Source organism: Lithobates pipiens, unplaced genomic scaffold (assembly GCF_037356315.1).
Source record: "Lithobates pipiens isolate NorthernLeopardFrog02 unplaced genomic scaffold, aLitPip1_a1.2 Scaffold_22, whole genome shotgun sequence".
NCBI classification, from domain to species: domain Eukaryota; kingdom Metazoa; phylum Chordata; class Amphibia; order Anura; family Ranidae; genus Lithobates; species Lithobates pipiens.
The window spans coordinates 82,177,610-82,201,147 of NW_027507784.1; the positions used below are offsets into that span (position 1 = coordinate 82,177,610).

At 46.7% G+C, this 23,538-nt stretch overlaps 1 protein-coding gene across 1 annotated transcript in view; it reads left to right on the top strand.

Annotated features, from left to right (window-relative positions):
* The first annotated feature begins 2,573 nt into the window (after window positions 1–2,573).
* Window positions 2,574–23,538, top strand: part of MGAT5 (alpha-1,6-mannosylglycoprotein 6-beta-N-acetylglucosaminyltransferase) — a 263,857-nt gene continuing 242,892 nt past the window's right edge. Inside the window, exon 1 of the mRNA XM_077447804.1 lies at window positions 2,574–2,843. The gene's annotated coding sequence lies outside the window, so the exon portion shown is untranslated. The remainder of the gene's footprint in view (window positions 2,844–23,538) is intronic.

Below are 23,538 nucleotides of genomic sequence, written 5' to 3' on the forward strand. Positions count from 1 at the left end.
AATTCAAAAATTGGTTATATTCTTTCTATTTTATTCTAGTCTATTGTTTTTTTTTTTTTTTTTTTTTTTTTTTTTCTATTCTGTTCTATTTTCTATTCAATTCAAATGTATTCTATTCAGAATCCAACTTTTTGAAGATGTTATATTCTTTCTATTCTATTGAATTATATTCTATTTTTTTCTCTTCTATCCTATCCAAATTTTTTCTATTCAAAATTTGAAAATTGGAGGACGGTTATATTATATTTTCTTCTATTCCTTTTTTCTATTTTATTTTCTATTATATTTGATTCTATTATTTAAAATTTTATTCTGTTTTATTAAATTCTTTTCTATTCCTTTTTATTTTGTATTCTAATTTGTTATATTCTATTTATTTTCTTTCTATTCTATTTGAATTTCGCAAGATGGTTATATTCTTTAGATTTTATTCTAGTCTATTGTTTTTTTTTTTTTTCTATTCAGAGTACAAATTTTGGAAGATGGTTACATTCTTTCTATTCTATTGAATTGTATTCTACTTTTTTCTCTTGTATTCTATACAATTTTTTTCTATTCAAAATTTGAAATTTGGAAGACGGTTATATTCTATTTTATTCTATTCCTTTTTCTATTTTATTCTATTATTTTATTTCTATTATATTTGATTTCTATTATTTTATTTTCTATTAGATTCTATTTTATGCTATTCTCTTCTATTCCTCTATTTTGTTCTGTTTTATTTTTTATTTTTTTTCTATTCTATTTAAATTTCGCAAGATGGTTATATTCTTTCTATTGTATGTTTCAATTCTAGTCAATTCAAATTTATTCTATTCAGAATACAATTTTGGAAGATGGTTATATTCTTTCTATTTTATTCTACTGAATTATATTCTATTTTTATCCTATTTTTTTATTTTATTTTTCTCTTCTATTTTATCCACTTTTTTTTTTTTTTTTTTTTTTATTCAAAAATTGGAAGACTGTTACATTCTTTCTATTTTCTTCTATTCCTTTTTTCTATTCTATTATTTTCTACGCCGTTCCTTTTTGTTTTCTAATACATTTTATTTTCTATTATATTCTGTTTTATTCTATTCTTTTCTATTCCTTTGTTTTATATTATAATTTATTATAGTCTTCTTTTCGAGATCAAATTCGTTTTCAAATTTTATTCGAATTTTTAGTTTTGTTATTTTGTTGGATTTGTCTGTGCCCTAAACTTAAAGCGGTAGTAAACCCGCTATTTTTTTTTTTTTTTTTAACACCTGCAAAGCAAAAGGCATAATGAGCTAGTATGCACCGCATACTAGCTCATTATGAAATACTTACCTTAGAACGAGGCCCCGACATCTGGCACGATCCACGCCGAGGGAGCTGACATGCTCCCTCGGCGTTTCTTCCGGGTATCGCGGCTCCGGCGCTGTGAGTGGCCGGAGCCGCGATATCGTCACTCCCGCGCATGCGCGCGGGAGATTTCTTTCCGGCCGCCGGCCACTGCCGGATTTTCAGGCCGAGAATCCCCTCGTGCGCATGCGCCGCTGCAGTCAGCGGCGCATACCGAGGGGAATATCTCCTAAACCGTACAGGTTTAGGAGATATTTTTTTTACCTACAGGTAAGCCTTATTATAGGCTTTCCTGTAGGTAAAAGTTACAAAAAAGGATATACAATCACTTTAAAGAGGAAGTAAACCCTGATGAGTTTACTTCCTCTTTCATTCCCTGCAAAGGCAAAGCATAGTAGCCCATTATGTGTCACTTACCTGACACAGGAGCCAGCGATGTCACCGCTGTCCCCTGTAGGCCGGGGCATCCATGTTGTCGGTGGGGTCTCGCAGCTCCGCCGCTGTCATTCGGCGAAAACCGTGATGACGTCACTCCCGCGCATGCGCAAGGGAGCCGACACGCGTGGCAGCTCCGTTCTTGGAAATGCCGTGCTCAGTGCGCCTGCGCGCCGCTGTCTACGGCGCATGCGCCGTAGACAGCGGTGCCTGTCTTCGGGCAAATATCTCCTAAACCGTATAGGTTTAGGAGATATTTCTTGGACCTACAGGTAAGCCTTAATCTAGGCTTACCTGTAGGTCAAAGTGTGTTGTAAGGGTTTACAACCACTTTAACTTTATTTTTTTTACTGAATGCAACATTCTGAAATGTTGCGTTTAGTAAACGGTTGTGCTATTTTATTCTCCAGGGTGTCTGCTTTCATAGAACTTGTGTCTTTTGGTTTTATGTGATCTTTAGGCCGAGACATGAGAAAGAACAGCAAAAATGTGCCTAGGAGGGCGGCCGCAAGGGACTGTTATGTGTCCTGTCAGCCCCACACGCCTCATAGACAGAGGGGACGGGGTAGAGCGGACACACTCTCTGTCCTTCACAGTCACACTCTGACTGACTAAGCGCGCTCTCACAAAGGCACACTACAAATAAAACTAGATCCCGCCCACTTCTCTCTGATTTGCTGCGGCCCGTCAGTCTCACTCTTCCATGGGTCGACCCACTTGTCAGTCTGATTCGCAGCGCCTACCACCCACCTGCAGGACAAAATAGGGGACGGATTTGACGTCGTGCGTCCTTTCCCCGCTGCAGGGAAAGAGTGCTGCGGAGTTGTTCTCCCCTCCTGAGCCGGCGTTGGTAGTGTCCGCTCTGGTGTGAGGCGCCCTGGCCCCGCCCACCCTCGCTCTGCGCTGTGCGGGGTGTCAGTGAGGCAGGGAGCCGCTTGAGTGGATCGGGGGGACTCGGCTCGGGGCGTCCATGGAGCATGGGGGAGGTGAGGGGAGCGCTCCATGAGCATGCCGGAGAGTACGGGGGACCGGACCGGAGCGGGGAGGAGGAGACGCTGCCGAGCGGGCAAGAGCAGCAGGTAAGCCCTGAGTGTGTCTGTGTGTGTGAGAGAGGGAGAGAGAGCGCCGTGTACACCGCCCCGGAGGATGGAGGACGGCGGCTCCTGTCATCACAGCACCGGGCCTGACATCAACTGAGACCCCCACTGAGATCCATCGTAATGTGTACCGGAGGAAGGCGTCACCCCATGTCACCCCACAACACTGCTACCGGGTGGGGGCATCACCCCCCCCCCCAGACACGGGCACCTCATCTCCCCTCACCCCCCCCCCCAGACACGGGCACCTCATCTCCCTCCCCCCCCCCCCCCCAGACACGGGCACCTCATCTCCCCTCACCCCCCCCAGACACGGGCACCTCATCTCCCCTCACCCCCCCCAGACACGGGCACCTCATCTCCCCTCACCCCCCCCCCAGACACGGGCACCTCATCTCCCCTCACCCCCCCCCAGACACGGGCACCTCATCTCCCCTCACCCCCCCCCCCCAGACACGGGCACCTCATCTCCCCTCACCCCCCCAGACACGGGCACCTCATCTCCCCTCACCCCCCCCCAGACACGGGCACCTCATCTCCCCTCACCCCCCCCCCAGACACGGGCACCTAATCTCCCCTCACCCCCCCCCCCCCAGACACGGGCACCTCATCTCCCCTCACCCCCCCCCCCCAGACACGGGCACCTCATCTCCCCTCACCCCCCCCCCCCCCCAGACACGGGCACCTCATCTCCCCTCACCCCCCCCCCCCCCAGACACGGGCACCTCATCTCCCCTCACCCCCCCCCCCAGACACGGGCACCTCATCTCCCCTCACCTCGCCCCGACACGGGCACCTCATCCTCACCTCACCCCCCCCCCCCCCGACACGGGCACCTCACCCCCCCCCCCCGACACGGGCACCTCACCCCCCCCCCGACACGGGCACCTCACCCCCCCCCCCCCGACACGGGCACCTCACCCCCCCCCCCGACACGGGCACCTCACCCCCCCCCCGACACGGGCACCTCACCCCCCCCCCCCCCGACACGGGCACCTCACCCCCCCCCCCGACACGGGCACCTCACCCCCCCCCCCCCCCCGACACGGGCACCTCACCCCCCCCCCCCCCCGACACGGGCACCTCACCCCCCCCCCCCCCCGACACGGGCACCTCACCCCCCCCCCCCCCCGACACGGGCACCTCACCCCCCCCCCCCCCGACACGGGCACCTCACCCCCCAGACACGGGCACCTCACCCCCCCCCCCAGACACGGGCACCTCACCCCCCCCCCCCCCCCCAGACACGGGCACCTCACCCCCCCCCCCAGACACGGGCACCTCACCCCCCCCCCCAGACACGGGCACCTCACCCCCCCCCCCCCCCCAGACACGGGCACCTCACCCCCCCCCCCCCCCCCAGACACGGGCACCTCACCCCCCCCCCCCCCCCCAGACACGGGCACCTCACCCCCCCCCCCCCAGACACGGCACCTCACCCCCCCCCCCCCCCCCCCCCAGACAACGGGCACTTCATCTCTTCCCCCCCCCCCCCCCCAGACACGGGCACTTCATCTCTTCCCCCCCCCCCCCAGACACGGGCACTTCATCTCTTCCCCCCCCCCCCCCAGACACGGGCACTTCATCTCCCCGCCCCCCCCCCCCCCCAGAACGGGGCGCCAGGGCAGGCAGAGCTGGTTTATTTCTCACTATCACCACCTGGACACATGGCTACTAAGTGTGGGCATCTCGCTCCTTGGGCATGCAGTAATAGTATTATATAAATGTATAATACTAGGTGATGCCTACTCCTGGTAGCAGTGTGCCCAGGGAGTTGAAGAGTGATGAAGAAAGATATGCCAGTCTCCAGTGTACACAGGAGGTAACGGGAGTGGATGTCACCCCCTCATTAATCCTCCTGGGCACACTGGCTCATTGCTGGTACAGTTGTCTCATCACCATGTGCAGGGTACTATACCAGGTCCTGGCATCCCACAGTGTTCCGTCCTGTGCACGTAGGCCCTCCAGCATCGCTTCCCTCATCTGTAGGGCACTTATCTGCTTAGAGCTGGCATCTCCCAGGGTCACCATCTTGGGCGCGCAGGATTCTCACTGGTATATCGGTCGCTCTCAGTATACCGAAGTTTGCCAGGAATCACAGCTGGCATGACGATCCCATTCCCTGATACCAATGCCTCTCCTCGTACCCTACTGGCATGGTGACCCTTTGTTGATACCGCTGCCATTGTTACCGCCAGGGTACTGTGATGACCGACAGCCATTGGCTGCCCAACTCCCAGCATCCTATCCTGGGGGCACACAGTCTTTGATCACATCCTTGGTCATTTGTACTTTTGGTTATATGTGACCGGTTAGGGGGTATGTGGGCACAACCCTGGGGGGGGGCCCTTTAAATGCACAGCATGTACCCATCATCACCTAGGTTGGGATACTCCCACTGTGGAGAGGATGCATTGTACAAGATGGGTATAGTTTTGCAGCAACCTACTTTATGACATTGACCTGTTAGAAAGCGGGAGGGGCAGCTCTCGTCCATGGCCATTGGTCCTTTTTTAATTTAATTTTTAATTAATTTATTTCATTTTTTTTTTCCTAAGCAAGAGCATGCCCCTCGTATCCCCAAACCGCCCCCCATTACTTATGACTGCAGATGTCATTGGTTGCTGCTTTGCCCAGCTCCCCAGTGGGCACACTGGGTTGATTATACCAGCTGCCCGGTGTAACCTCCAGGCCCAGCGGTCTACTTTGCTGGGCGGGGGCCACTGTCTACATAATGGTCCTAATCTGTTGCACCTTCTGTGAACATACAAATAAAAGCCGCTTTTCCTGTTGGGCCCGGCTAGATGTCGGTTTGTCAATCATTACTTCACCTTTGGCTTCCTAGCAAGCGGTTTAGAGTGCAGAGCCTCCCACGGGTGGGGGGGGGGTTATGCTTGTGTTGCCCGGGGCCTGCAGAGTCTGCCTCTCCTATATGAATGTATAAGCAGGTGCTGCAGGGGTCACGCTGTATCGGAGAAGCCACAGCATCTTGTGTTGTCTGATGAGAACGATCACATGGCTCCCCCCCCCCCCCCCTTCCTCCCTTTCCATGCCGCAGATCCTCAGTGATCCTGTGAGTCCTCTTCCAGGCCATACAGCTAATATTTCATGGATCTCCATCCGTGCTGAGCAGCCATGTGTGTGGGGGTGGGGGCATCCTGGGCTTTCCCCATCCATGTCTTCCCAGCAGGTTGTGTTTCTTGCAGCCCCGGGCGTCTGTCCGTCTTCTGGTGCAGGTATAACCTGTTTGCTCCGTCTGATGCTCAAATTCACATAATCCAATGCAGATGAATAACGAACCCCGGCCTTCTTCTCAAGGAATCTACAGAGAAGAAAAAGAAAAACTTGCTTTTTGGAATATTTCTGTGACTGTGATTAACTACAAACTACAAGTTTATTTTCAACTAGATTCTTTGAATAATTTGTTGATTTTAAGTAGTGGCGCCTGCGGTCATTGTGTAAGAAGAGATTTCCATTTAGCGGTGATGAACTCTGTGACCGCCCCTTTGGGGTCTCTCGCATAGCAAATCTTCACCCTCTGATGGGGAAAAATGGTGGTCTTCCATGTGATCGGGGTTGTTAGCGTGCTGCCTTACATACAGAGAGCTATGGAGGGGAGAGTTTACATCGGTGTATGAAATACAGACATTGTAAATATGGAACAGCAAACATTAAAGAATGTCAACCCAGCATTTCCTATTCCTGATGTGTCTGCTGTATCATGTACTTGTATGAGAAAGTATCCTCCTCCCTTTGTAATGCTGCTTTATGTGAAATCCCTGGTGTTCCTGCCAGTTCCTCTGCTTTCCTATTACAAACTGGCCACGCTAAGCAGGAGAGTGCAGCATGGTCAGTTTTCTAGCTGTGCTGGCAACTCTGCCTGCTTTTCAATGATCAGACTTGTTCTGACATGCTTGTACTTTCACTGGGGAGGTCAGTGTGCTGCTGCTGAGCTTCCCCTAGCTCTTATGCAGGTGAGAACAGAGGAATGTGATCACAAAAAATGTATTTTGCCTGCTGGTTTTTTTTTTTTTTTTTTTTTTTTTTTTTTTTTTTTTTTAAAATGGGTTTTGCCTTTTTTTTATTTTTTTTTTGGTTACTTTACAAAGTGAGAGTTCATTCATACATTTTTTAAAAGGGGGAAAAAAAAGTGAAGAGATATTAAAAATAGAGTTCCCTTCCCGGTGGCATGGGGTTCACACTACCAACAATTATATATACAAAAGCGCGGGGTAGGTTTGATTTTTAAATCATAATTTTTAAAGAGCAACTGTCTTCTCCATTCAGCAGCTCTCCTCTGACCCGCTGTTGACTCACCGACGGTCCCATTCGCTTTGACAGGTGCTCTTTAAAAATAAGGACTTCTTCCTGCTGGTAGTTAGAATCTTTTAATATTTGCAAACAGAATGAAGGTTTCCTATTTAGAATAAGCTGTCACGTTAGTAAAACTGTGATATCAGAACCAACTCAATCATTCAGTTTGTAGTGTACATAGATTTGCAAAACAATGGGATAAAGGAATATTCCTGAACTTTGTTTTCCTCCCATGGTTACTGTGACATTGTGTGAATGCATCAAATGCAGAGCTTGGGTTCATTGAATGAGTTTACAAAATGTAAATATTGCAGATATATAGCCTCATCTTACACAACTAAGCTCCATTTCATGCTGAATAAACAAAATTATTAATGTATGTTAAATAGAAAGGGTTTTTTATTTTTCTCCAAAATCATTTCATTTAAAAAAACATTTATATACAGTATTGTGTGAATTTTCTTATTATAAAAGGGGAGGGGGGTGTATTTATAATGAGCTAGAGTAAAAAAAAAAAAGAGATAACAAATATATTTTCTCTACCCCCCCCCTTTTTTTTTTTTTTTTTTTTGATTCACATTCCCTCTGCCCTTAGGTTGCATAAGCGCTTAGGGAGGAGACATGGCAATACACTGGTCTTCGCAGGGGTGTGGTTGTGTGTGTGTGTGTGTGTGTGTCAGGAAAAACTGACCATGCTGTGCCATAGTGTGGTCATTGTTTAACAAGATAGCAGGAGGACTGGCAGGAACACCCAGGGATTTCAGACAGGTAGCAATACAAAGGTTGAATAAAGACACCCAGTCCATCCAGTTCAACCTGCGTGTCTACAATTGTCCCTATCCCTGTACATTGCACACTCACATCATTCCCTACCCTCCAAGGAGCTCACATCCAAGGTCCCCATTCATATACTAGGGCCAATTTTGGACAGAAACCAATAACCTACCTGCATGTCTTTGGAATGTGGGAGGAAACCAGAGTACCCGGAGGAAACCCACGCAGGGAGAACATGCAAACTGCAGGCAGGTAGTGTCGTGGTTGGGTTCGCATCAGCGACCCTTTTTACTGCTAGGCGAGAGTGCTACCCACTACCACTGTGCTGCCTACTTCCTCATACAAGTACATGGTACCGCAGACATATCGGAAATAAGAAATGTTGGGTTTACATATACTTTAGTGTCAGTAAGGCATTTTCTGATTGGTTGGCGCCTGCACAGTAAACTGCTATGGTCTGCCCGGAGAAGAGTGGAAGTTTCAAATCCCTGAACTGGCTGTGTGGGCACTGACCGCTCAGCATCCTTGGAGGTAGGTACAGCAGTGACGGGGGGGGGGGTGTAAAGTTTCCATCTTTTCATTACTTGTAGCACAATGCACATCTCACGTTACTGCACAGCGAGAAACATGCGTTGTGGTGTGACAGTACCGTGACACCTGCCAGAAGCTCGCGGTATTATTTAGGACTTGTCCTTTACAGAGAACAGTGATGAAGAGAAGTGGCCATGTTGCTCTTTTTCTGAATGTGGAAAGGCCGGTGTGGGGCAATTTGAAGGTTTTCATTTCTAAGTAAAAGTAAATGACTTCCTTCTAACATTGAAGGGCGGTGTATTGAGCTGACGTATCTATCGCTGTTCATATGCTAGGCTGGATATCCGTCTGTCCACAAGGTGCTGCTCAGACCAAAGGTGACAGACGTGTGGAGCTTGTGTGGGAATTGTACCATTCTGGAGACGTTCGGCTTCTGAGGGATCGAGGAGATTAGTGATTGCCAAATTCAGTGATCTGCGCGCTGCTTGCATCTGGACGGTTTGCATATTTTGTGTTGCGTTTTGGTCTGGAGCTTTTTTTTTTTTATTTTTTGGCTAGAAGACGAGAACCTCTTGCTTTGAGCTGCTGTATATGTAAGTTTGTCAATTTTGTATGTATATTATTATTATTTTTTTTTCTTACAATTATTTTTAGCTTTGTCTGTTTTTTTTTTTTTTTTCTAAACATTATGTCCATCCAATAAGTTCTACTTTTGACCATAATTGCCCCTGGTGTAGCTGTCACCCCACTGTTTTGGTTTAGCAGAGAACGCGTTGGGGTGACTGAATGGAAATGTCTTGTTTATCATGGCTAGGTGGGGTTTGGAAGACAAAGAAACAGAATTTTGGGGTTATGGGGGGGGGGGGGGGGGGTCTCGTTTGTTGCTACATGTCTAAAATTGTATAGAATGTTTTATTTCTTGTCATCAGTGACCCCAATGGAACTGCTGTATTATCTTAATGGTATTAAACCCAAACGCAAAAAACGTATTACATTGCATGTTACCAATTATTAGATGTGGTGGCTGCATTTGTTTTCTTTATGGTGGTTTATTTAAATTTTTTTCACCTGGTGATCTGGCCAGTAAGTGTTGTTTTTCCACTTCCTTTAACAGACAAATCTGTCCAGACAAACTAACAATTTGCATAAGGAATATGCGCAAAATCACTTTCCTGACATGTACAGAAACGCGCTGCGCTTTAGCAGATGTGCAGCGCTGCCATTTAGGAAGGGGGTAAAAGTGCCCAGTAGGCAAATGGTTAAAAATGCTCCCAGGAATCCAGTGTACCCTTAAAATGTTACTAAACCCACAACAGTAAAATCAGTCTGTATATGCAGTAAAGCATGCTTGTTATACTCACTGTGGAACGGGTTGATCCTCTGCATTGTGTGTGTGTGTAAAAAAAAAAAAAAAAAAAAAAAAAAAAAAAATCTGGTCTTCTCTGATCCTCCCTTCCACTGGCCCCAATATGTCTACTGATAGAAGAGAACCTACTAGCCTGTAGATGCTCAGTTTGGTGTGGGATGGATATATATATTATAATTTTGGCTCTGTGCTGATGTACCCTCCCATCAGCACTGTCCAGACAGAGGGTCAGGGGTCCTGCAGCCTCATAGGACGACCAGGGGAGAATGAAAACTCCTCCTACAAGCTATAACCAGACACTGATAGAAGTCACAAGACTGCTATATACTGCTGATGAGAAAAGGTATTTGGCAGTTTATACTCACTAAAATTATTGCATTTCATGTTCTGTGGGAGACCAGATATAGTGAATGCAGGGTCCTGGGTTTAACAATTTAACGGCACACCCCATGCATAAGCTAACAGGTGTTTAAGGGCATGGTGCTGAAGCACCCTGCAGTGCAATTTTACAAATGGATCAGGGACTTTTGTGTGCGTTTTCTTGCACGTAGGGCAGCCCATTGAAATAAATGGGGCTCCTCACATGCAACCCATGGAAGCGGACACATGCTCCATTGCACCTGCAATAGTGTGAATGGGACCTGGGGGGGCGAGAGAAAAAACATGTACACACCCCTGTCAGTGGTAAAATGATCAGCTTTTATTCATTTAAAGAGGAAGTAAACCTTGATAGGGTTTTACTTCCTCCTTTTATACCCTGCAAAGTAAATTAAAAAAATAAAGTAAACTTTCTAATGAAAAACAGTGCAGCCGCCACATCTGATTGGTAAGCTGCAAAAATTAAATTTTTGGTTTTAAAGGACAAGTTCACCTTTTTGTAACCTATTATACCCATGTTCATTCAGTATGTCACATGTTATGAAAGGGCTGGCCCCTGTCCCTTGCTGTAACAGCTAGTGGGGGATCTTCTCCCCTGCTAGCTGTCAAAAAAAAAAAAAAAAAAAAAAGCAGTGTCACTCATTCACAGTGAATGGAAAGCTACAAGTCGCGGCAGACTTTGTGGCTGCCGGCTTGTAGTTCTCGTTGAACTACGACTGCGCTGTGAGTACTCTGGTAGGTCATTGATTCTTCCAGTCAGTCATCGGCTTTCTCATACGAGGTACAGGCAAGCCGATACACTGACAAGTCTGCGGGAGTCTTGCATGGCTCCTGCAACAAACGCACACTTTTTTTTTTTTTTCTTTAAGTGTATCTAAATAAAAAAACTTTTTTTTTTTTTTTTTTTTTTTTTTTGTTAATGGGTATATTAGGTTTTTATTGCCATCGGTTTCCCCACCTTTGTTTTTGGTTCTGGTGACCATTTTCATCAGACCCCCGGTGTCATTTTACTTCCTTCTGTAAACAGAGTCACAAAGTTTGTGTTTGTGTGGGGGTTTTTTTTTTTTTTTTTGTTTGTTTTTGTAAATCTATACTGGTCCATCTGCATTTCTCACCTAGGTAAGAATGATTGATTAAGGGCCCGGATCACACTAGAATGCGGTGCGGGGAGCCAGTTGTGTGTTTTGCGTGGTTTTGCCTGTGCACCTGGTCAACCTGTCGAAACAACTTGATAATATTAGTGTTCTGTAGCAAGGACAATACACAAATAATTATACTACCCACATTAGTATGTGCTATAAATTGCCTCCAGCATTTGTGCCTGTTTCTTCTTGTTGGAGGCTGCTATTTTGCTGAAGCCCAGAGCCTCTGAGCAGCAGTAAATCTTTAGCCAGTAAATATTCAGCACAGTGCTGAAAAAGAGGGCAACTGAGCATGTGCACAGCAGGGTGTATTCCTGGATTTTAAAGGAGATGTCCAGCCTAAGCTTTTTAGGCTGGGCTTCTTTTATGGGTCACAGCACTCCTACGACCTGTTTTCAGCTGAGAGCAGTCTGAAATCGGCTCTACGCTGGCATCATTGCAATAAGTCCAGGCAGCGCATCATCCCGACTTCCAAAGTCTGGATCCGCTAAGTTGCCTTGACGACAGTCTAAGCAAGATGCTGAGAGGGTGGCAGTGCTGGGAAGGGGGGGATTAGGATCAGTGGCAGTGCTGTGGGGCGGGGGGGGGCGGTTGGGATAGGTGGCGGTGCTGGGGGGCGGTTGCGGGTTGGGATAGGTGGCGGTTGGGGGTTGGGATAAGTGGCAGTGCTAAGTGGTGGAAGTTCTGATCAGCCAACTTGGGTGCTCTTGCTCAAGGTCATCTGCTGATCTGAAAACTGTACTGAGGACTTTTAATGGCAACTATAATCACAGGTAGTGTTACTGTGTCTCCAACTTTGTGGTGTCTCACAGCAGTGACCCCCCTATGCCGAAATCAGGAGATGGGGGGGGGCTCCTCCCACTTCACATTCCTCACCAGTCAGCTGATCTCTAGTCTCTGGCCCCCGCCCGCCATGTCGTGAACTGAATGGGCAGCTGCAAAAAGACTGGCAGAGCGGTGCAGGCTTCAGGAACAGCCCAGGATTCGGGGACCCCTGACAAATCATGATTTGAGAACCACTGCCCTAGAATGTTGCTCCTCCGCCTCCTGGAGTGAAACCAGACCCCCCCCCCCCCCCCGTGTTATTTTACTTCCTTCCGTAGCAGAATTATATTGTGTATTTTGTTCTAAATGCCTTACCGTTCATCTACTGGTCCATCTGCATTTCTCACCAAGGTGAGAATAACGAAGCCTCCTGGTATAAAACTAAATCGGCAGAGTTCAAATGTTCTAGAATGTTGCTTCTGTCAACTCCTACTGCATCCGGGTGCTGGTCAGGCTGTATACAGGCTTGGGCTACACTGTCTAGGCACTCTACCAGTCACATCTGTATTAAAGGGGCTTCAGCTGGGTAGGAGGCCAAGCCAAAGCAGTTTTGTGACTGGTAGTGTGCCTGATCAGTAGGCAGGAGGATGCCATTTTGTTGTAGCCCAAACTGATCCGGACAAGTCTGTACAGCCTGACCGGCACCTGGATGCACACGGGGTGGAGGTGTTGCATTACCTGCTTTGAGGGCCAGTTCACACCACATGCAGTTACCTGCACTGGAATGTGGTCAAACGCATAAAGAATGCATTCTAGTACAATTGGGGGGGGGGGGGGTGTAACAGGAGCAAAGAAACATCTGGAAATGCAGCAAAAACATACACGCAGATACAGATCTGGAACATACCTGAAGTTTGAACCAGCCCTAAACCCATGATTGGCAAACGAATGATCAATCATATGGACCGCATGTGGTTGCGGGGTGCTTGCTGAGCAGCCCCATTCACTTTAATGGGTCACATCCGGCATGTGCTATGCTCACTGAAAGGGACGAGGGGTATAATTCCTGCCGCAGCATCTGTACACCCTCATTGCCCCTAGCTAAAGGGGTAGTGGTTGGGGAGGCAGAAAAAGCGCAGCTCGCCCCCTGAATTTTACTGCCCCCACATCCACTAGTGTGAAGAATCCTCAAGGCTCCATCTCTTTATCCTCTGTTATAGTAATTACTCATACAGATGCCTTGAATTCTGATCAGGAAGGTCAGGTTTAGAAATATGTTTTGCAAAAGGGATAGATAAAGTGTGTTTGTGGGCTAGCGCTGCAAGGTCAGACTGAGTAATAATATATAATGTTTGCAAAAGTATTAGATATAATTAATCATTTTAAGTATTTGAACTTTTGGACCCCAATTGTGGGGTTTATCTACTAAAACTGGAGAGTGCAAAATCTTGCAAAGCTCTGCATAGAAATCAACTTTTTTGACAAAAAAAAAACAAAAAAACTTAGTGTTACACCCCCCCCAAAATCACACTCCTGTCCCCTTAACGCACAAGCTTTAGCATAGTCAATTGGCCCTTTGTATCTCCTACAGCAAAGTTTCTCAACTTCAGTACTCAAGTACCCCCAACAGGTCATGTTTTTGGGCTTTCCATTATCTTGCACAGGTGATATGATCACTTGTTTTACTGCCTGAAGCTGCTTTCACACTGGTGCGGCGGGTTCTGTTGGCAGTAAAGCACAGCTAGTTTTAGTGGCGTTTAAGCGGTGCTTTTTCGGCCGCTAGCGGTTTGCTTTTAACCCCCAAGAAGGGGTTAATGGCACCCGAGTTGTGGTGCTTCAGAAGCGCTGCCCATTCATTCCAACGGGCATGGGCGGTGTAGGAACGCTGTATACACTGCACCCAAACTGCCCCAAAGATGCTGCTTGCACTTCTTTTTCTTTTATATTTATTTTTTTACATTTGTAAAGCACACAGGCTTTCACCCTAGGGAGGCATAGGAGGCCGTTTTCAGGTGCTTCATAGTCACAATTTTTAGCACTAAAACGCCTGAAAACTGGGGCCCTTCCACACTGGGGCCACGGCTGTGTTCACAGTAAAGCGCCAGCGCTTTTTGGCTGGTAGCAGATGCTTTTAACCCCCAAAGAAGGGGTTAACGTCCGTATTCCAGCACTTCCAACTCGCCTTTCAGGCTCTTCGGAAGTGCAATTTTTGTTTTGCACTCCTGTGACCCGTTTTCACCGATCTTACCAATATCTGTCCAGGCACTGCGTCATCCTAACTTAGGAAGCCTGGATCCGCCAGCTGCCTGGGCTGATGGCAGTCTCGGCGAGCCATACAGATGGCCGCTCCCCGCCCCCCGCCACAGCTCAGCACTCCAATGAGCATGGAGGAGCAGGAGAGATGCTGACAGTCATCAGCTCTCCACTCGGGGAGGTGAGAGAACCGAGCCATTGGCAATGTTTGGTGGCTTGGTTCTCAGTGCTGAGGTGGCAGGGGGGACTGATGCTGTATTCACCTAGGTAAGTATGAATATGGAATAAAAATTTATATATATATATATATATATATATATATATATATATATATATATATATATATATATAATTAATTTTTATTTTAATGAACAAACACATGGAGACGAGATCAATTTTAGCTAATTGAGTTTACAAGGCATTCTATCCATGAAGGTAAAAAAAAACACCTCCCTAATACTTGCCCATCCCCCCCCCCTCTGATCCAGAGATGTCCACCAGAGCCTTGGTTCTTCAGGGACTCAAACTCCCGATTGGCTTTTGGCTGCTGCTGCTGTCCATCATAGTCGGTGATCTAATCAGGAGGTGGATTGGTGGGGGGGAGGTAAATGAGCCACGGCTCCGTCTGTGAATGGACACATAAAGCCGTGGCTCGGGAGCATGCCTGCTTGGGTACCCCCAGAGCAAATCGCTTGAAATTGGGGGCAGCCGGCAGGAGGGAGGAGCCAAGAGTGCTGGTACCCGAGAATAGGAGGATCTGGGCTGTTCTGTGCAAAACCATTACAGAGCAGGGGGAAAAAGATTTTAATATTGCTTGAATTGAACAAGCTGAATTTGGAAGTGGAATTGGCTACAATGCACAGCTGCACCAGATTTTGCAAACTTACATTTTAGTAAATCAACCCCAGTGTGTCTTAAAGTGATTGTAAAGCTTCGCTGTCATACTTGCCTCCCCTGTACAATTTGTTTTGCACAGAGTGGCCCCCGATCTGCTACTTCTGGGGGCTCTCGCGGCTCCTCCCCACATCGTATAACCCCCCCTAGGAGAAGCGCTCTGCTGGTGGGTTACCTTGCAGGTGCGATCCCGAGTCCAGCATTTGGCGCCCATAGACTCCGAATGTAGGACTCTTCCCGCCCTCCACATCATTGGATTTGGTTGAGAGTAGCGGGAGCCAATGGCTGTGCTGCTGTCAATCTATCCAATCGAGCCGGGACAGTGCATCTCCACCGATCCTGGTCCCTTACCACAGCTGATCACGTGATGTAAACAGAAGTTCGGTAATCTTCTTATTTTTTTTTTTTTATTTTACTCTCCCTCTCCCCTCATGCTGATGGCATGAGAGGAAAAAAAACGCTGATCACCGGCTTCAGTGAAAGGGACTTTGGTGCCCCCCGTCGGCGTTTACGATGAGATCGCTCCGTCAAATGACGGAGCGATCACTTGTAAACAAACCGGCGTTATGATGACGCTGGTTCCCCCCCCCCCCCTCTATGTACAGATCTGTACAGTGGAGGGGAGAGATCGGATGGCAGCAGCGCTGTGGGCTGCATCTGTAGAGCCCACAGCGCTGCTCTGTGACAATTGCAGTCACAGCCATCCCTCAATACCCTGCCAGTACTCTGCCATACCCTGCCGATACCCTGCCAATATTACAATGGGCACTATATGGTGGTGGAATTTCCACAGGTTTTTGCAAATTCAATTATTTGCCAATCCGAGGAACGATCCGATCCATGAGTTTTTTGATCCCTTGCACCCCTAGTGCCCACACAGTGCCACAAATTGGTGCCCACCAGTGCATAAGTGTCAGCAATCGGTGCCGCCTATCAGTGCCCTTGATGGGAGGAGGCCACCTCTCTGTGTTCATCAATGAAGGAGAAAAATTACCTGAATGAATGAATAAAATACTTGTATAGCGCACAATGCGAACTGAATCGCCTCTAGGCGCTGTGGCGAGCTTTGGTCATCTGCTAAAAGAGGAAGGTCTTGAGTTTTTTCCTAAAAGCCAGGTGATTTTCTTCCAGGCGGATGTTGATTGGTAGAGCATTCCATAGCCGAGGCCCTTGGACAGCGAATTTCCGATCACCCTTGGATTTATACCGGGCTTTGGGCACGAGGAGGAGGTTTTTGTTGGCTGATCGAAGACTGCAGTTTGGTGTGTAATGATTTATTTTCTCCATTAGGTATTGCGGAGCTTCTCTATGCACGCATTTGTGGGTGAGGCAAAGGGTCTTGAACGTGATCCGATTTTTTACGGTTAGCCAATGTAAGCTCCTCAGTGAAGGAGAAATGGATTCCCAGGGTTTTTTTCCTGTTATCAGCCTTGCCGCCGTGTTTTGGATCAGTTGTAATCGCAAAAGTTGATATTGTGGTAATCCTATGTAAAGCGAGTTTGCGTAGTCCAGTCGTGAATTAATGATTGTTCCAACTACCACTGCTTTGTCATTCTTTGGGATAAAAGGGATGAGTCTGCGAAGCATGCGCAGCAGATGGTGAGATCGACTGACTACAGATCCTATTTGCGCATCCATTGACATTTGTGCGTCTAAAATAACCCCGAGACTCTTCGCTTTGGTCTTTGGGGAGATAGTCTGCCCAAAGACGGTTGGTGGAGACCAGGAGGTTTTGGTTGCGGGCTTATGATTTGGGTGTAAGATAAGAAGCTCTGTCTTTGATTGGTTCAGCTGGAGGGAGTTGGTGGTCATCCAGTCCTCTATTGATTTGAGGCAGTTTTCAAGTTGTTGTTGGTGATCTTTTTTTCCATTGATCCGGAAATAAAGTTGCGTGTCGTCAGCGTAAGAGTGGAAGCAGAGATCTGAGCATCTGATGATTTGAAGGAGTGGGCGAATGTAAATGTTGAAGAGAACGGGTGACAACGGAGAGCCTTGAGGGACTCCGCAGGTGACTGCCCGAGTTTACCTGTTAACAAAATGTATTAACAAAATATAAAACTTTAAAAACAAAAAAAAAAAACCCCAGAGGTGATCAAATACCACCAAAAGAAAGCTCTATTTGTGGAAAAAAGGTAAAAATTTCATTTGGGTACAGCGTTGCATGACCATGCAATTGCCGGTCAGAGTGACAGCGCTAAAAGCTGAAAATTGGTCTGGGCAGGTAGTTAATGCATAGGATGCATTAAGGTGAAAAAACACGAAGGTTTACATCCCCTTTAAAGTGGTTATACACCCTGTACCAGGGGTTGACAAATTTGCTTGGAATCTAGGAGCCAGCTTAAAAAGTTAGGAGCCAGGTCCGTGACGGCGATCCGGACCTGTCCCTGGCCTGACATGGAGACTAGTGAGGGGAAGATAGCAGCGCCGTCGCCGCCCCCCGTCTCCAAGTCATTGCCCATAGCTCTTAGAGGGACATTTTATTTATTTTTTTCAAATGACAATTTTTTTTTCAATTGCATTTTAGTGTAAATATGAGATCCGAGGTCTCTCTGGCCCCCCGGATCTCATATTTAAGAGGACCTGTCATGCTTTTTCTATTACAAGAGATTTTTACATTCCTTGTAATAAGAATAAAAGTGACACAACATTTTTTTTAAAAGAACAGTGGAAAAAAAAAAAAGTTAAAATAAGCAGAAAAAATAATAATTTTTAAACGCGCCCTGTCCTGCCCGCATATAAAATCGGTGTTCGAACCACACATAAGAGGTAGCGCCGTGATCGGTAGAGCGAGAGCAATAATTCTAGCCTCAGACCTCCTCTGTAACTCAAAACGTGCAACCTGTAGAATTTTTTAAATGTCGCCTATGGAGATTTTAAAGGGTAAAAGTTTGTCGCCATTCCATGAGCGGGTGCAATTTTGAAGCGTGACATGTTGGGTATCAATTTACTCGGCGTAACATTATCTTTCACAATATAAAAAATAATTGGGCTAACTTTACTGTTGTCTTATTTTTTTATTAACTAAATTATTTTTCCCAACAAAAGTGCGCTTGTAAGTCCGCTGCACAAATATGGTGTGACAGACAGTATTGCAACAACCACCATTTTATTCTCTAGGGTGTTAGAATAAAAAATATATATAATGTTTAGGGGGTTCTAAATAAAGGGAAGAGGCAGGTAATATAAAACAGAGGAAGCTTCATTAGCATTGCTGGTTTGTCATACCAACGGCGACCACAAGAGGGCGCCAGATTCCATAAGGAATCATAGGACCGCAGAAGGCCTCAAAGCCGCGGCCTAAATTTTCAGCCGCCGGCGGAACGGCCCGACGCGATCACGCTGGGGGGGTCCACAGAGACAGGATACCCCCAGCTGTGCTGCCCCAGGCGCAAGGTCGCTATTTCTAGTCGCCAATGCGACCTGGCGCCCGGGTTTTGTCGAGCCCTGCCCTGTACAACCATCTTTTAGACAGGTAAGCCTATATTAAGGCTTACCTGTAGGTGCTGGAAGTATCTCCTATACCTCCACGGTTTAAGAGATATTTACGAAAAAGCTGAGCGCCCATGACTACGGTGCATGCGCCCTATAGAAAAGGGACACATTGTGCCATTTCTAATAGGGGTCATGCCGTGACTGGTGGCTCCCACAACTCCTCCGGCCAGTCGCAGAGCTGGAGTTTGTGGCCCCGGAAGGAAGAGGGACGAAGATGGACGCTCCCTGCTAGTGGGGACAACGGAGACATCGTGGGCTTTGGTTTCAGGCAAGTGACACATAATGGCCTACTCATAGTGTAGCCCATTATACTTTACCTTTTGCAGGGAAATGGAGGAAGTAAAACCCATCTTTAATGTGTAATAAAGGGAGTCAACCTAAACTTTTTTTAGGTTTCCTCTTTGCTTGTTTGCTAATGCTGCAGTTGTAGACTTCAGCCACAATAGAATGGAGTACCTCTCTTCCGGAGTGTCAGAGGTACTTCCAGAGTTCAAAAATGTGTACTTTATGTACTTCAGGCCAACCACACGAGTCTGTATTGTTAACCCTTTGCTTTGACATTGCTAAATGTTTGCGTTTAGCAGTGACGACCTTCATGCGTGGGATTCTTTGTAATATTCTGCCTCTTTCAAGCCCCTTTTTTTTTATTTTTATTTTTTTGTTAGTTTGCTATGAGTGTTTTAACAAAGATCTGAGATAATGACTGTATCTGGGGAGGGAAGAGGTTCATGTGGTTTCAAGAGGGGAAACTTCCACCTGTACTGACACTTCCCGTCACTGAGACATTTTTCTATTTATGTGAGAAAATGCTCACACCGCTCCCCGTCACCGTTACTTTTTTATTGGCTGACGTTGGTTGGTAAAGGTGATAATGTATTCTGTGTGGTCGTGAAATTTCTCATATTGTTGGGCACAGCTCGACAGAACTACACTACAGCTTCTAAACTTGAGTTTACGACCTTTTGCTGTGTTATTTTATTTTTTTTTGTTTTCCAAAGCTCCTTAACTCAACCCAATAAAAGCCTATGTGTCCATGTACACAACAATTTAGAAGCTGCTTGGCTAGGGGGAGGCTCAACCTCCTGAACACAAAATTACATTCAGGATAGGAATGTTTTGACCACCAGCGGTAAAGTTGAAGTGCGTCGGTCAACCTAGTCTGTGTGTACAAGAGCCCCAATGTTGGTCACTGGCTCACCTGTACTTAGTCTAATGTTCCCACTGTGGGCCCACAAGACCATAGCCTTAAGATGACATTGCATCGCATTCCTGTGCAAATCATGTTTTGGGTGCTACAATTTGAGCTCATGCTGTCTGTTTTTTTTTTTTTTTTCTTTCCTGGAACTGGATCACATTTTATAATTGATAAAAAATATTACATGGTGTCGGTGGGAGGAGAAAGTGTCCCATCATTTGTATTAGGAGGAGGAGGAATGGTAGCCCCATCTGTAGTAGGAGGAATGGTAGCCCCATCATTTGTGTTAGGAGGAGGAATGGTAGCCCCATCATTTGTATTAGGAGGAGGAATGGTAGCCCCATCATTTGTATTAGGAGAAGGAGGAATGGTAGCCCCTTTTTTTTGAATTAGGAGGAGGAGGAGTGGTAGCCTCATCGTTTGTATTAGGAGGAGGAATGGTAGCCCCATCACTTGTATTAGGAGGAGGAGGAATGGTAGCCCCATCATTTTGTATTAGGAGGAGGAGGAATGGTAGCCCCATCACTTGTATTAGGAGGAGGAGGAATGGTAGCCCCATCACTTGTATTAGGAGGAGGAATGGTAGCCCCATCGTTTGTATGAGGAGGAGGAGGAATGGTAGCCCCATCGTTTGTATTAGGAGGAGGAGGAATGGTAGCCCCATCGTTTGTATTAGGAGGAGGAATGGTAGCCCCATCGTTTGTATTAGGAGGAGGAGGAATGGTAGCCCCATCATTTGTATTAGGAGGAGGAATGGTAGCCCCATCATTTTGTATTAGGAGGAGGAGGAATGGTAGCCCCATCACTTGTATTAGGAGGAGGAGGAATGGTAGCCTCATCACTTGTATTAGGAGGAGGAATGGTAGCCCCATCATTTGTATTAGGAGAAGGAGGAATGGTAGCCCCTTTTTTTGTATGAGGAGGAGGAGTGGTAGCCCCATCGTTTGTATTAGGAGGAGGAATGGTAGCCCCATCGTTTGTATTAGGAGGAGGAATGGTAGCCCCATCGTTTGTATTAGGAGGAGGAGGAATGGTAGCCCCATCGTTTGTATTAGGAGGAGGAATGGTAGCCCCATCATTTGTATTAGGAGGAGGAATGGTAGCCCCATCATTTTTATTAGGAGGAGGAATGGTAGCCCCATCATTTTTATTAGGAGGAGGAATGGTAGCCCCATCATTTTTATTAGGAGGAGGAATGGTAGCCCCATCATTTTTATTAGGAGGAGGAATGGTAGCCCCATTTTTTGTATTAGGAGGAGGAATGGTAGCCCCATCATTTTTATTAGGAGGAGGAGGAGGAGGAGGAGGAGGAATGGTAGCCCCATCATTTGTATTAGGAGAAGGAGGAATGGTAGCCCCTTTTTTTGTATGAGGAGGAGGAGTGGTAGCCCCATCGTTTGTATTAGGAGGAGGAGGAGGAATGGTAGCCCCATCGTTTGTATTAGGAGGAGGAATGGCAGCCCCATCGTTTGTATTAGGAGGAGGAGGAATGGTAGCCCCATCGTTTGTATTAGGAGGAGGAATGGTAGCCCCATCATTTTTATTAGGAGGAGGAATGGTAGCCCCATCATTTTTATTAGGAGGAGGAATGGTAGCCCCATCATTTTTATGAGGAGGAGGAATGGTAGCCCCATCATTTTTATGAGGAGGAGGAATGGTAGCCCCATCATTTTTATTAGGAGGAGGAATGGTAGCCCCATTTTTTGTATTAGGAGGAGGAATGGTAGCCCCATCATTTTTATTAGGAGGAGGAGGAGGAATGGTAGCCCCATCATTTGTATTAGGAGGAGGAGGAATGGTAGCCCCATCATTTGTATTAGGAGGAATGGTAGCCCCATCGTTTGTATTAGGAGGAGGAGGAATGGTAGCCCCATTGTTTGTATTAGGAGGAGGAGGAATGTTAACCCCATAATTTGTATTGGGAGGTATGGTAGCCCCATCGTTTGTATTGGGGGGGAGAAGGAGGAATGGTAGCCCATCATTGGTGTCTGGGACAAACGAAGGCAAGCAAATGCCCACATCCAGCCCATAGGCTGCAGTCTGAAGACCACTGTACTTATGGTTGGTTTTCTGTAAATGGGCTGGGGGTATTTTGCTTTTAGCAAATCCGAGCGTGTTAACCTACAAGCACAGTAGCCTTGGTCTGGATTTGACTTGCTCAAATGAATGCATTAGGGCTAGTTTACACTTGCTTTAAAGCATGGCTTTGTTAAATCTCTCTGAATGCCAGGCTCCTGTCATTAAATAAAATGGTTTAGCTTACAGTCCTGTTTACATATTGCTTTTGCTTTGGGCTTCAAGCGAGATTTGCCATAGACTTCTATGGAGGCTTTGAAGCACCACTACGGCCACTTTCACACTGGAGCGGCGGCTGTGTTGGTAAAACTAGCAGCTTTTTTAGCTGCGCTTTGGCCACTAGCGGGGCACTTTTAACCCACCTGCTAGCGGGCCCGCAAATCTGCTTTGGCAGTGCTGGCCATTGAATGGCAGGGGCGTTTTGGGGGCGGTTTATTCACCTCTCCTACACTGCCTCAAAGATGCTGCTTGCAGGACTTTTTCTAGCGTCCTGCAAGTGCACCGCTCCTGCATGAAATCAATCGGGCTTTCCCACTGGAGTGACAGGAGAGGCTCTTTGCAGGCACTATTTTTAGTGCTAAAATGCCTGTAAATCGCCTCAGTGTGAAAGTGGCCTAAAGCGACATGGGACATCATTTTTGGAGCAAAAGCAATGTGTAAACAGGACTGTAAGCTAACCATTTTGTTTAGCAACAGGAGCTTTAAGACTCTGGTCACACTGGAGGCATTTTTCAGGCGATACAGCGCTAAAAATGGCGCCTGGAAAAAGCCTCAGCTGCAAACCCAGTGTGAAGGACCGAGTGCTTTCATACTGGGGTGCTGCGCTGGCAGGGCGTCACAAAAAGTCCTGCAAGCTTATTTGCAGCGGTGGATGCACCGCTCCTCCACCGCTCCTCCCCATTGAAAACAATGGGACAGCACTGCTATATTGCCAGCAAAGCACCGCTGCAGCAGCATTTTGCGGGTGGATTTAACCCTTTTTCACCTGAATAACGTCGCTAAAAATAGCGCCGCTTTACCGCTGACGCACCAGTCGCTTTCAATAAGAAAGCACTCTAATGGACGTTCAGAGAGCTTTAACAAATCATGTCCGAAGCCTTGTTTTGAAGAAAGTGTAAACTAGCCATTATTGTGTGGTAGAGTTGAAGTAAGTGTAAAGGAGCCCTTATAGTGATTGGGCCCTAAAGTTGGCCATGGGGGGAGGGGGGAGAAATGTAGTTGACAGTTTGCAACAATGTTAATTGTTTATTTTTCCTGAAAGCTTGGAGCTGCTACACCAGTCTTCCTCCTTTTTATAATTTTATTCAAACAGTAGGGAGGAACTCACCAGAGATAATTGGAGAATAAAGAGATACAAATTGGCTAATTTTTGATGATGAAAAAGATCTTCTAATTAAAATGGAATGTGAAACTTTTTTTTTATTTTTATTTTTTTAATAGATTTGTCTAATGAATCTCCTCCCCTGACTTTGCCACTTAGTCTGAGAATCTAACTTG